Source organism: Oratosquilla oratoria, chromosome 21 (genome assembly GCF_046742065.1).
Source record: "Oratosquilla oratoria isolate Oo_2021 chromosome 21, ASM4674206v1, whole genome shotgun sequence".
Lineage (NCBI taxonomy): Eukaryota > Metazoa > Arthropoda > Malacostraca > Stomatopoda > Squillidae > Oratosquilla > Oratosquilla oratoria.
The window spans coordinates 1,094,719-1,109,718 of record NC_134797.1 but is presented as its reverse complement, the minus strand read 5'-3'; positions in this window follow the sequence as shown (position 1 = coordinate 1,109,718).

Here is a 15,000-nt window from a genome sequence, read left to right as displayed (position 1 = left end):
GTGTGTGTGTGTGTGTGTGTGTGTGTGTGTGTGCATTTACCTAGTTGTATTTACCTAGTTGTATTTTACGGGAAGGGGAGCTATGCTCGTTGTTTCCCGTCTTCATATCTCATTTTATCTAAACTATTTTCAAATTCATGTATTGTCTTTGCACACACCACTTTCTCATCTAACTTGTTCCAACTGTCTATTACTCTGTGAGGAAAGCTGTTCTTTTTCAAATCTCTTCTATAGCTGTCTTTCTTTATTTTCTTTCCGTGTCCTCTTGTATTTCTGCCATCCCATTTTATCAGATTCTCGCTATCAGTAATTTCTATGCCTTTCATGATTCTGTAAATAGCTATCAAATCTCCTCTCTCTCTTCTTTGCTCTAGTGTCTGTAGCTCAAGTTTTTCTAGTCTCTCTTCATATGATAGTTTTGAGAGTGTTGGTGCCAGTTTTGTAATTGCTCTTTGTATTCTTTCAAGTTTTTTTTATACATTTTTTTGTACTTGGTGACCATATCGTTGCTGCATATTCCAATCTTGGTCTTATCAGGGTGATTAGGATTTTCTTCACCATTTCTTCATCCAGGTATGTAAATGCAACTTTGATTGTTCTTATTAGATTATAAGTTTCTCCAAAAATCTTATTTATATGTTTCTCAGGTGACATATTATTCATAACAATGACTCCCAGGTCCTTCTCATTTTCTACTTTTTTTATTCCTTCTTCTCCCAATTTATATGCTCCTGTTATTCTGTTTTTGCTTTTTCCAAATTCCATTATACTACACTTTTTTGTATTGAACTCCATTTCCCACTTCCTACTCTATTCCTGTACTTTATTTAGATCTCTCTGTAGTGATTCACAATCTTCTACAGTTTTCACTCTTTTCAGTAGTTTTGCATCATCTGCAAAGAAGCTCATATAGCTTTCAATTCCTTCATCCATATCATTGATATATATAGCAAACATTATTGGGGCCAGAACTGTTCCCTGCGGAACACTGCTTATTACTTCATCCCATTTTGAGTGCTGGTCTCTTATCACTACTCTCATTTTTCTTTCTTGCAAAAAGTCTTCCATCCAATTTAGCAGTTTTTCCTGTATTCCTCCTTGAGTTTCTAATTTCTTAAGCAACTTTTTATGTGGTACTTTGTCAAAAGCTTTCTTTAGGTCTAGAAATGCACAGTCCGCCCATCCATCTCTTTCTTGTATTATATCTATTAGCCTTGAATAGAAACATATTAAATTGGTGACACATGATCGTCCTTGTCTGAATCCAAATTGCCTTGGATTTAACACTTTTTTTTTTTCTAAATATTTTACCCATCTACTTTTGACAATTCTTTCACAAATTTTTGCTATTGTACTTGTTAGAGAGACTGGTCTATAGTTGATAGGTTCTTCTTTATTTCCTCCTTTATATATAGGTACTATATTTGCTTTTTTTTCAATATTCTGGAACTTTTCCTTCTTTCAAGGAACTGTTTAGTATGCTATGTATTTTGTCTGCCAGTTCAGTCCTGCATTCTTTCAGAATCCAGTTTGCTATATCATCTGGTCCATGCGATTTTCTGACATCAAGATTACTCAAGTGTGTCAATATTTCATTCTTTGTTACTTCTATTTCTTCCATAGGGGGGACTTTCTCTTTCCATTCGTTCTCTTCAGGTTGTATGTTCTCCCTTGTAAACACTGATTTAAAATGTTTGTTCATAATTTCCGCCATTTCCATTTCCTCAGCGTATTCAACTCCCTCTTGTCTTAATTTCTCCAAGTCTTGTTTGTTTTTCAGTTTATTGTTTACAAATCTGTAGAATAGTTTTGGTTGATCTTTACACTTTTCTATGACGTCTTTTTCATATTTTCTCTTTTCCTCTCTGCACGTTTGTACATATTCATTTCTATAACTGGTATATATTTTCCATTTTTCAGGTCTTCTGTCTTTTTTCCATCTGGTCCAGGCTTTGCCTCTTTTGTCTTTTAGCTCCCTACAACTTTTGTTGTACCAGCATTTTACATATTCTTTTTCTTGTTTATGTCTTGGGTCATACTTTTCCACTCCTTTTTTGTAAATTTTTGTCAAAATATTCCATTTCTCTTCCACTGTTGTTTCTTCTTTGTATATTTCTTCCCAGTTTTCTTTTTGAAAGAATTCTCTTATTCTATCAAAGGTTGTTTTTTCATACATCATTCTTCCTTTTCTATATTGTTCATTTCTTTTCCTATATTTTTCTTCATTAAGTTCCAGTTCAATCAATATGTGGTCACTTTTACTTATTGGTGTTTTATATTCAATCTTGTCCAGTATTCTAGGTTCAGATGTAATTATTAAGTCTAGTCTCGATGGCTCTTCTTCATTTCTATACCTGGTGTTCTCCTGTATCCATTGTGTCATTGTATGGTCAGTAATCATCTCAAGTAGAGCGTTTCCCCATGAGCCGTCTCCACCCTTTACTGTCATTTCTTCCCAGCAGATTTCTTTGCAATTAAAGTCGCCCATTATAACTATTCTTCCTCCCTCTTCCATTATCTTGTTTAATGCTATCTTTGTGTCCTCTAACATAATTTTATGTTCACTCTCTTCCCATGAGGCTGTTTTTGAAGGCACATAATTTATCACAAATTTTCTGCTCTTCTTATCTCTATCTTCCACTTCTATCATAACCATCTCTGCTGTATTCTTTCCATATGTGACACCCTTCACGTTTATATCCTTCTTAGTCAGGAACATAACTCCACCCCTTTCCTTTTTCACTCTGTTTCTAATCCAATAATTATATGCATCATGTCCTACACTGTTGGGTGGTAGTGGACCTTTTAATTTTGTTTCTACAATTCCCATTATGTCTGGTTCTTTATCCTTCAAATAATCATTCAGCTCATTCAATCCTGTTATTAATCCATCTATATTTGTGTAAGGCACTCTTAGTTTTCTGCCACTTCCATTGTGTTCTCTGTTTCCCTTTTGTTTTTCTCATGTATGTCGACTTTCTTTAGTTTCATATTCACTACTCTCCAATAGAATCTCTCTTTTTCTGACTCCGTTCTGTTCTCGTTTTTTGTCTTAGCTTCAAGTCTTTTCTGTTTTTCTTCCTCTCTTTCTTCTTTATTCATTTTCTTTTTTATCCATACCTTTTTATATTGTTCACCTGTTGCCAGTTTCCCTGTTTTGGATAAGATATTCTCTGCCGTCGTTTGTGACTTGAATTTAATCTTAATTGGTCTGGTCTTGTCTGTGCTATACTTTCCGAGTCTAAATTTCTCTTCGATTTGCTTCATAATTTCTGGTTCATCTTCCTGAACTGATTCTAGTAATTGGCTTACTTTTTCATTTCCTCTTTCATTCTTGTGGTTCTATCTGGGTTGTGTTTCTCTTCCATTCCTAATATAATTATACATTTCTTCTTGTCTGCTAAATCTCTTACTATGTTCTCCTTCTGTCTCATCACTTTAATAACCGAGTCTTCAGTATGTTCTTTCAATTGCTGTTTGACTATGTCAGTGAATGAAATTTTATTGTCTTCTTGAGTTACTTTCCAATTCTTAGCTTCTTTAGTTATGGCCTCTCTGTTTTCTTTACTATTCCTCTTCAATTCCTCATTCTCCACCTTTACTTCTCTTAACTGTCTTTTTAGGTCTTCTATTTCATCAGTTAAGTTTTTGTTCGCCTTCTCTAGTTTTTCCAATTTTTCAAACCTCTCGGCGATTTTTGTCATCTTGCCAAACCTAACTTCCCAGTTGTCAGACATTTGTTGAAGTTTTTCCTCCAGTTTTGTTAGTCGGGGGAGGTTGATATCCACCGCCCTTTCATTAAATCCTTTGAAATTATCCTCCTCACCTTCCATTGTACTGCTCTTATCTATGTTTCTGATCTTTACATTTTTATTAGACATTTCGTCGTCACTCAGTTGGTCGGGGGGCCGTTTTTTGATGTTTACATTTCGTCTGTCTGCCTGGACCAAGTCTTCTCCTTCCTCATTTCCTTCCATTTCCCTCAGCAATCCCTCCCCTTCTCCTCTTTCCCTACTTTCCCAGTACACCACGAGCAATTTCCCCCACCCTGCAAATACAATAGGTACTTCCTTTGCTTTGGAATCCTCTATTTTTCACTTTTTCTTCAGAACGTCGTCTAAGCCGTCCGTTCGTTGAAGTGTGTGTGTGTGTGTGTGTGTGTGTGTGTGTGTGTGTGTGTGTGTGTGTGTGTGTGTGTGTGTGTGTGTGTGTGTGTGTGTGTGTGTGTGTGTGTGTGTGTGTGTTTGTGTGTGTGTGTGTGTGTGTGTGTGTGTGTGTGTGTGTGTGTGTGTGTGTGTGTGTGTGTGTGTGTGTGTGTGTGTGTGTGTGTGTGTGTGTGTGTGTGTGTGTGTGTGTGTGTGTGTGTGTGTGTGTGTGTGTGTGTGTGTGTGTGTGTGTGCTTACCTAGTTGTACTTTACGGGAAGGGGAGCTATGCTTGTAGTATCCCGTCTTCATATCTCGTTTTATCTAGGTTGTTTTTTAATTCGTGTATCGTTTTTGCACACACCACATTCTTATCTAACTTGTTCCAAACGTCCATTACCCTGTGGAGAAAGCTGTTCTTTTTCAGGTCTCTTCTATAACTGTCTTGATTTTCTTTCTGTGTCCCCTTATATTTGTACTATTCCATTTTATTTGATCCTCTTTATCAATAATTTCTATGCTTTTCATGATGCTATAAATAGTTATCAAGTCTCCTCTCTCTCAAAGGATTACAAAGGATTACAAAGGCGGAGCATTCCGACAGGAGACCTTTTGATCCATATCTAGGTCGGATGCAAAAAAATAAATAAATAAACAAATAAATAAATAAATTATATAATAATGTAAATAACAAATAGAATACATAAATAAATGCATAGGTATAGTTAAAATAACAAACAAACAGGTAAATAGCAAATAATGAATTGACATATAACTAATTATAAATGAAAATCAGACAGACAAATGATAACATAACAAAAACAAATAATATAAGATAAATTATAATCATTACATCATCTTACTCAGGTATTTATCTAAATGATTCTTAAAGCTTCGAACTGAACTACATTGCACTACCTGTGCAGGAAGTTTATTCCATTCATTAACTACACGGTTGGCAAAGTTGTTTCTACCTACTTCCACATTGAATCTATTTCCGGACAGTTTGAGACAATTGTTTCTTGTCTGATTCTCATTCAATGTGAAAATTTGGTCAATTTTGATGTTGTCAATTCCCTTTAAAATCTTAAAGACCTGTATCAAGTCACCTCTGAGTCTACGCTTTTGTAGGGAAAACAGATTCATGTGCTTTAGTCGATTTTCGTATGATTTATTTTTGATATTTGGAATCAGTTTTGTGGCTCGCCGTTGTACTTTTTCCAGTCTGTCAATGTCTTTAATGAGATTCGGTGACCATACGGAAACAGCATATTCCAAATGTGGACGAACTAACGATTTATATAGCTTGTTAATGAGTGATGGACTTTTGAAGTCAAAAGATCGCGCAATCAGTCCCAGAATCTTATTTGCTTTCTCAGAGGCTGAAATACACTGCTTGGATGATTTGAGGTCGTTACTGATAATTACGCCGAGATCTTTTTCACGATCCACTTTTGTTAACGAATTTCCAAATAACTTGTAATCGTACTTACTGTTATTTTTACCTATGTGCATTACCTTGCATTTACTTGTGTTGAATTTCATTAGCCACTTTTCAGACCATTGCTGTAATTTATCTAAATCTTCTTGAATATCTAATTGGTTTGAGTGATCATTTGCCACTCCGCAGTTTTGTATCATCAGCAAATTTGGAAACAGTAGATTTTAGTCCATGGTCTATATCATTTATATATACTATGAATAGAAGTGGCCCAAGAACGGAACCCTGAGGAACTCCACTTGCAACACTTTTCCATCCAACCTAATAGACTACCACTTATTCCATGCAAAGCTAGTTTAGTAAGTAGTCTTTCGTGTGGGACGGTATCAAAAGCTTTTGCAAAGTCTAGATATATTAAATCTATATCGTTTCTTTTGTCATAATTCGAGATAACTGTGTTGTAGAATTCGAGTAAGTTAGTCACGCAAGAACGTTTCCGTCTGAAACCATGCTAGCTATCATTTATCAAACGGTTACTTTCTAAATGATGTTCGATAGCATCTCTGATGATAGTTTCCATTATTTTTCTTACGATTGAAGTCAAACTTATAGGCCTATAGTTATTTGGCTTCTTTTTGTCACCTTTTTTGAATATGGGAGTAACGTTAGATAGCTTCCATTCTCTTGGGACATCTCCGGATATGATGGATTTCTTGAAAATAATTTCTAATGGAACAACAATCTCATTTTTCATTTCCTTTAAGATTCTTGGATGCCAACCGTCAGGCCCTGGTGTTTTATTAACTTTGAGTTTGTCTATACACCTTTTAGTTTTTTCTTTTGTTATATTTACCGTAGTAAGTTTACCCCAGACTTTTCACAGGTTTCAGTTTGGAATTCACTTTGAGGTGTTTCGTTTACGAATACCGAGCTAAAATAATTGTTTAAGATATTACACATTCCTTCATTTGAATATTCAAGTTGACCGTCAGCAGATAATAGTGGACCAATGTGATTCCTAACAACCTTTTTATCTCTAATGTAACTATAGAATTCTTTGGGATTCTCTTTGGATTTATCAGCGATGTTCATTTCGTATTGTCGTTTTCTTTTTCTTATTGTCTTTTTTAAATCTCTCTTTATTGATACATAACTTTCATAGTCATTAGATGCACCCGAGCACTTATATCTCTTATAAGCCTGTCCCTTTTTAGCAATACTTTTTTCAGGTCTCTCTTCTTTGCTCTAATGTCTGTAGTTCAAGTTTTGTTAATCTCTCTTCATATGATAGTTCTGAGAGTGTAGGTGCCAATTTCGTAATTGCTCTTTGTATTCTTTCAAGTTCTGTTATACATTCTTTTTTTGTACTTGGTGACTACGTCGTTGCTGCATACCCCAATCTTGGTCTTATCAAAGTAACCTGTATTTTCTTCACCATTTCTTCGTCCAGGTATGTAAATGCCACTTTGATTGTTCTATTAAATTATAAGTTTCTCCAAAAATCTTGTTTATATGTTTCTCAGGGGACATATTATTCGTGATAATGACTCCCAGGCTCTTCTCATTTTCTACTTTTTTAATTTCTTCATCTCCCAATTTATATGATCCCAATATTCTTTTTTTTTTCAAATTACATTATACTATACTTCTTAATATTGAATTCCATCTCCCACTTCCTACTCCATTCCCATACTTTATTGAGATCACTCTGTAGCAACTCACTATCTTCTTCAGAGTTTACTTTTTTCAACAATTTTGCATCATCCGCAAAGAAGCTCATATAACTTTCAATTCCTTTATCCATATCATTAATATATATAGCAAACATTATTGGGGACAGAACTGTTCCTTGTGGAACTCCACTAATCACTTCATCCTAATTAGAGTGTCTCTTATCACCACTCTCATTTTTCTTTCATGCAAGAAGTCCACTTCAGCAGTTTGCCCTGTATTCCTCCTGCAGTTTCTAATTTCTTTAGCAACTTCTTATGTGGCACCTTATCAATGATTAAATTATATGTTTCTCCAAAAATTGTGTTTATATGTTTGTCAGGGGACATATTATTCATAACAATGACTCCCAGGTCCTTCTCATTTTCTACTATTTTAATTTCTTCCTCTCCCAATTTATATGATTCCACTATTTTTTTTTTTTGCGTCCTCCAAATTCCATTATATTACACTTCTTAGTATTGAATTCCATCTCCTCTTCCTATTCCACTCCCACACCTTTTTGAGATCACTCTGCAGCGACTCACTATCTTCTTCAGTGTTCACTTTTTTCAACAATTTTGCATCATCCGCAAAGAAGCTCATATAACTTTCAATTCCTTTATCCATATCATTAATATATATAGCAAACATTATTGGGGCCAGAACTGTTCCTTGTGGAACTCCACTAATTACTTCATCCCAATTAGAGTGTTTGTCTCTTATCACCTCTCTCATTTTTCTTTCATACAAGTAGTCTTCCATCCACTTCAGCAGTTTGCCCTGTATTCCTCCTGCAGTTTCTAATTTCTTTAGCAATATCTTATGTAGCACCTTATCAAAAGCATTTTTTAGGTCTAGAAATGCACAATCAGCCCATCCGTGTCTTTCTTGTATTACATCTATTAGCTTTGAACAGAAACACATTAAGTTTGTGACGCATGATCGTCCTTGCCTAAATCCAAATTGCCCTGGATTTAGTACGTTCTTTTTTCCAAATGCCTTATCCATCTAGTTTTGATCATTCTTTCACAAATTTTAGCTATCATACTTTTAAGAGAGAACGGGTCTTCCTTGTTTCATACTTTATATATTGGCACTATTTGCTCTTTTCCAATCTTCTGGAACTTTTCCTTCTTTCAGTGAACTGCTTATTAGACTATGTATTTTGTCTGTTAGTTCATTCCTGCATTCTCTCAAAATCCAGTTTGCCATTTCATCTGGTCCATGCGATTTTCTGACATCGAGATTACTCAAGTGATTCATTATTTCATTCCTTGTTACTTCTATCTCTTTCATAGGGGGACTTTCTCCTCCCACTCGATATCTCTAAGTTGTATGTTCTCCCTCGTAAACACAGATTTAAAATGCTTGTTCATAATTTCTGCCATTTCTATTTCCTCTGTGTATTCAACTCCTCCTTGTCGTAGTTTCTCTAATTCTTGTTTGTTTTTCAGTTTGTTGTTTACAAATCTGTAAAATAGTTTTGGTTGATCTTTACATTTTTCTATGACATCTTTTTCATATTTTCTCTTTTCTTCTCTGCACACTTGTACATGTTGATTCCTATAACTATTATATATTTTCCATTTTTCAGGTCTTTTGTCTTTTTTCCATTCTATCCAAGCTTTATCACTTTAGTATTTTAACTCCCTACATCTTTTGTTGTACCAACACTTTACATATCCTTTTTCTTGTGTCTTGGATAATACTTTTCCACTCTTTTATAAAATTTTGTAAGAATATTCCATTTCCCTTCTACTGTTGTTTCCTCCTTGTGTATCCTTTCCCAGTCTGTTTTTTTTTTATTCTCTTATTTTATCAAAGATTTCTTTTCCATACATCAATCTTCCCTTTCTATGTTGTTCGTTTGTTCCCATGCATTTTTCCTCATTTAGCTCCAGTTCAACCAATATGTGGTCACTTTTACTTATTGGTATCTTATATTCAATCTTGTCCACTATTTCAGGTTCTGATGTGATTATTAGGTTTAGTCTCGATGGTTCTTCCTCATTTCTATACCTAGTATTCTCTTGTATCCATTGTGTCATTGTATGTTCTATAATCATATCAAGCAGTACATTTCCCCGTAGGTCGTCTCTGGGTGTTGCATGGGTGTGGGATGGGTGGGTGCATGTTCCTTATTCTATCTATATACCAAAAGTCTTTTTCCCCATATAAGGTGGGAAGGAAGCCTCCCTTGCAGAGAGAAGAATCTTCCTGATCTATAGATATATTAGATTATGATATATTAGGTTTGAGTGACTGTTGTTATTATTTTAAGATAACACTATTGTTTTCGACGAGTTTTATAGGAAATACCCCTAGGAGGAAATAAATAAACAAATTAAAATTAATTATATTTTCACATGGAAAAGATGTGGAACTGATTACCGTTTGAAAATAATTACCAAGCTATCATCCACTCATGATTAAACCAGGCAAAACAAGGAAGCTTATCGTCTTGCAATATTACATGTTCGGGGAACACTTCCCACACTGTTCTTAATAATGACCAACAAACCTTAACCTTTTCGGCGTCTTTTGAGCATTTCATCTCCCAGTCTGATCATGCGACAGTTCTTAAAGTTTCAACGTCCGGTACATCTGAGACGTTTTCAGCATATGACAACATTCGCTTCCTGACTATCCACGCCCTGTTAGAAGGTCACTACAGGACAGGATCATGTTTCTCAATTCTGTTCAATGTTACAACTGAATAAGGGAATAAGAGGGTGACGCAGCTGTAGATGATGTTCAAAGGAGACTAGGAGTTCACATTCTGTCCTGTAGTGACCTTCTAGCAGGGCGTGGATTGAAGTCAGGAAGCAAATGTTATCACGATGCTGAAGACGTCTCAGATGTACCGGACGTTGAACCTTTAAGGACTGTCACATGATCAGATTAGAAGATGAAATGCTCAAAAGACGTCGAAAAGGTTAAGGTGTGTTGGTCATTATCAAGAATAGTGTGGGAAGTGTTCCCCGAACATGTAATATTGCAAGACGATAAGCTTCCTTGTTTTGCCTGGTTTAATCATGAGTGGATGATAGTTTGGTAATTTTTTCAAACGGTAATCAGTATCACATATTTTCCTAGTGAAAATATAATTAATTCTAATTTGTTTATTCATTTTCTCCTGTGGGTATTTCCTCTCAAACTTGTCGAAAACAATAGTGTTATCTTAAAACAATAACAATAATCACTCAAACTTAATCTACCATAATCTAATATATTTATAGATCAGAACGATTCTTCTCTCTGTAAGGGAGGCTTCCTTCCCACCTTATATAGGGAAAAAGACTCTTTGTATATAAAACAGAATAAGGAACGTAGCTAGCCAAGGCATGCACCCACCCATCCCACAACCATGCAACACCCAGTTATTTTACTTTTTTCTTAGCTCCTTGAGGATGAGGGGCCATTCCTGTACCCCACTCACTGCCCGGATCAGAAGCTATACAGCAAGACACAGCACATCCACGACAGAACTCGACAGCCCATGCTGGTTTACCCCCACCGTTTCATTTACATGGCGACCTTCCCTCTTCATCTCCTTATGCATAAATAGAGAAGACGAGGAGAAATCCCTTTGTACAGCGCCAGTCTATCTTCCATTCCCAACCATTTTCCACTCACATTTATCTCTAACCTTCTCCCCTGCTCAACAGATACATCCCTCTTAATTAAGGCCTCTTTCATTCCATCCATCCTCGGTCTTCCCTCCAAGTTGACTCCATCCATCTCTGCCTTCCACATTTTTTCGTTTGTCTTTCCTCACTCATTCTTTCCATGTGTCCAAACCACCCCAGTATTCTTTCATCAGTCCTATCTGACAGCTTCCTTTCCACCCCTGCTTGACTCCTCGCCTCCCCATTTCCCACTATATCAATCCTTATAACCCCTACCATAGTTTTCAAACATTTTATAATGAACATCTTGATTGAGGATCTTGATTGAGAGGATTAGGAGAGGAACAGAAGGAGTAATTGGTGAGGAACAGTGTAGATTTAGGACAGGTAGAGGTTGTGTAGATCAGATGTTTGTGGTAAGACAGATATGTGAGAAAGCTATAGGAAAGGGGAAGGATGTTTTTTGGGCTTTTATGGATCTGGAAAAGGCTTATGATAGTGTGGACAGAAAGGCACTGTGGGAGGTTATGCAGATATACGGGATAGGGGGAAAGCTTCTAGGAGCTGTCAAGAGTTTTTATAAAAGTAGTAGAGTTTGTGTCAGGATTGGAAATGGAGAGAGTGAGTGGTTTGAGGTAAAGGTGGGACTTCGTCAAGGATGCGTTATGTCGCCATGGCTGTTCAACTTATACATGGATGGGGGTGGTGCGAGAGGTAAATGCAAGGGTAGTGGGTCAGGGATTGGAGATGGTTAAAGAAAATGGAGAAAAGTGGGAGGTGAGCCAGCTGTTGTTTGTGGACGACACTGCGCTTGTGGCAGGATCGGAGAAGGGATTGAGGAAGTTGGAGGCAGAGTTTGGGAGAGTATGTGATAGAAGAAAGCTGAAGATAAATGTGGGCAAAAGTAAGGTGATGAGATGTACAAAGGGTGAAAGTGGCAGTAGACTGGAAGTGAGCATTAAGGGAGAGCGACTGGTGGAAGTGGATGGTTTTAGATACTTGGGTGCAAATGTGGCAAGAAAAGGTGGAGTGAAGGTGGAGGTAGAATGTAGATTGAGAGAAGCGAGTAAATGCCTTGGTGGATTAAAGAGTGTAACGAGAAATAGACATTTAGGAATGGATGCGAAGAGACTGCATGAAGGAGTGATTGTGCCAACATCACTGTATGGGGCAGAAATATGGAACATAAGAGAAGAAGAGAGAAGGAGTTTGAATGTGTTTGAGATGAGGTGTCTGAGAAGTATGATGGGGGTTACTAGGTTAGATAGAGTGAGAAATTAGGAGGTGAGGAGGAGAACAGGGGTGGAAAAGGAGCTGGAAGATAGGGTTGATGAAAGAATATTAGGATGGTTTGGACACATGGAAAGAATGAGTGATGAAAGACTAGTAAAAGAGGTATGGAAGGCAGAAGTGGAGGGAGTGAACATAAGGGGACGTCCTAGGATGAGGTGGATGGATGAGGTGAAGGGGGCTTTGGGGAAGAGGGGAATGTCTGTTGAGGAAGGACGGGAGAGGACAGAAAACAGGAGTGAATGGAGAATGGTTGTATATGGATGATGTTGTGATTGCATGAGGTGGAATGGGCGGGGGGGGGGTGAGGTAGTATGTGTGAGCAATTTTGACGCAGCCCGAAGGGATTTCTCCCCGTCCTCTCCTTATATGCAAGGGGGGACGGAGAGGGGGGGGGTCGCCGATTTAATGAAGCGGCCTTGCTGTGGATGTGGTGTGTCTTGCGACACTGCTTCTGACCCAGGGCAGTGGGCAAGGTGCAGGGATGACCCGTCATCCAGGAGGTGCTCAGATAAGAGGGAGGGTGGGAGGGGTGTAGAGTGTATTCAGGGATGAAATGGGTGGGAATGATGTTATGCCTTTCCCTTTTTGGCTACCTCCCTTGTAAGGGGGGAAAACCTTTGTATATGTATGTATGTATTCAAATTTCTTTTCTGCTTATATTAAATTCCAAGTATCTGCCCCTTACAGTGTAGTGTTCTAGTAATTTAGAATCAAAACAGTATTTTGTTACTGTACTCCAAAGGTAAGCTTCGCGTATTTAGTTTAGTTAGTGACCGCATTTGTTTCCGCGGTGACGGAGGGAGCAAAGCGTACATAAGAGATCAGATGACCATGAGGGACCAGATGTCCGTGACGGGGCAAATGTCCATGAGGCATTGAATGTCAATGAAGGACCAAATGTCAATATAGAGCAAGGTGCCAATAAAGAGCAAAATTATAATGTAAGGCAAGATGTTGAAACTTAAAGCGTGTCAAAAAGAAATAATCACAAGTTTCTTAAAACCATGTGCATTAATGCTTGTAGTATTGGGAACAAATCCAAGAAACCCAGGCGTATGTCAAAAGCGAAAATCTCGATATGATAGTAATAACCGAGACATGGTTAAATGGTGGAGAGTTTGAAGCTGAATTTAATATTGCTGGATTTAAATACTTTCATCGGGATAGAAACCACAAGAAAGGTAGGAGTGTTCTGTTGTGCGTGAAAAGCAATGCCTATGCCTATATTTTAGAGAAAGTGAAACAGTACTAGTATGCATTTGATAGTTTGTGGGTAGAATTAACCCAAACAAATGGGCGCAAAATGAATGTAGGTGTAATATATAAGCCAAAGACATTATCGTTAGCAGACGACAAACTGTTGTTTCAAGAACTGTCTAGTTTCTGCAACCGGGACTTATTGATAATGAGTGATTTAATTTTACTGACATTGATTGGATGACCCTTGAACATGGCCATATAGTTAGTCGCTTGATATATTTTCTTGGTGACAATTACTTAGTTCAGCATGTAAAAGAACCCACAAGACATAGAAATTTGCTCGATCTATTGATCACTAGCCGCGAAAGCATGATAACCAATGTAGAAGTTGGTGAAACTATTGCAAATAACGATCACAACTTAGATTCAAACTGCTAAAAACTTTTAGAATAGGTACTTGTGTATCTAAAATAACCCGATTTTTTTTAAGGCTCAGTTCATAGGACTACGTCAGGAGCTTCAGCTTACAGATTGGGATGCAAAATTAAGCGAAAGACCTGTAGATCAGATGTGGGAAATATTTCAAAATACGCTTACTAAGATGATTCATACTTACATCCCGTTTAAGGACAGACGCTCCCCAAATCAGGCTCGCCCAAAATGGCTTGACAAAGAAACTGAAAAAGTATTGCTAAAAAGAGACAGGCTTATAAGAAATACAAGTGCTCGGGTACACCTAATGACTATCAAAGTTATGTAATAATACAGAGAGATTAAAAAAAAAAAAACGAAAACGACAATACGAAATGAATATCGCTGATAAATCCAAAGAGAATCCCAAAGAATTCTATAGTTACATTAGAGATAAAAAGGTTATTAGGAATCACATTGGCCCACTATTATCTGCTGACGGTCAATTTGAATATTCAAATGAAGGAATGTGTGATATTTTAAACAACTATTTCATCTCAATATTCGTAAACAAAACACCTCAAAGTGAACTCCATACAAAAACCTGTGAATTTACTACGGTAAATATAACAAAAGAAAAAACTAAAAGGTGTATAGAAAAATTCAAAGTTAATAAAACACCAGAGCATTACGGTTGGTATCCAAGAATTTTAAAGGAAAAGAAGAATGAGGTTGTTGTTCCATTAGAAATTATTTTCAAGAAATCCATCATATCCGGAGATGTCCCAAGAGAATGGAAGCCAGCTAACTTTACTACTACATAAAAAAGAAGAAAAAAAAAAAAAGTGACAAGAAACCAAACAACTGCAGACCTATAAGCTTAACTTCAATCGTAGGAAATAAGATGGAAATTATCATCAGTGATGGTATCGAACAGCATTTAGAAAGTAACTGTTTGGCAAATGATAGCCAGCATGGATTCAGACGGAAACATCATTGCGTGACTAACTTACTCGTATTCTACAACACAGTCATCTCAAATTATGACAAAAGAAACTATATAGATTTGATATATCTAGACTTCGCAAAAGCTTTTAAAACCGTCCCCCACGAAAGACTACTTACTAAATTAGCATCACATGGAACAAGTGGTAACCTATTAAGTTGGA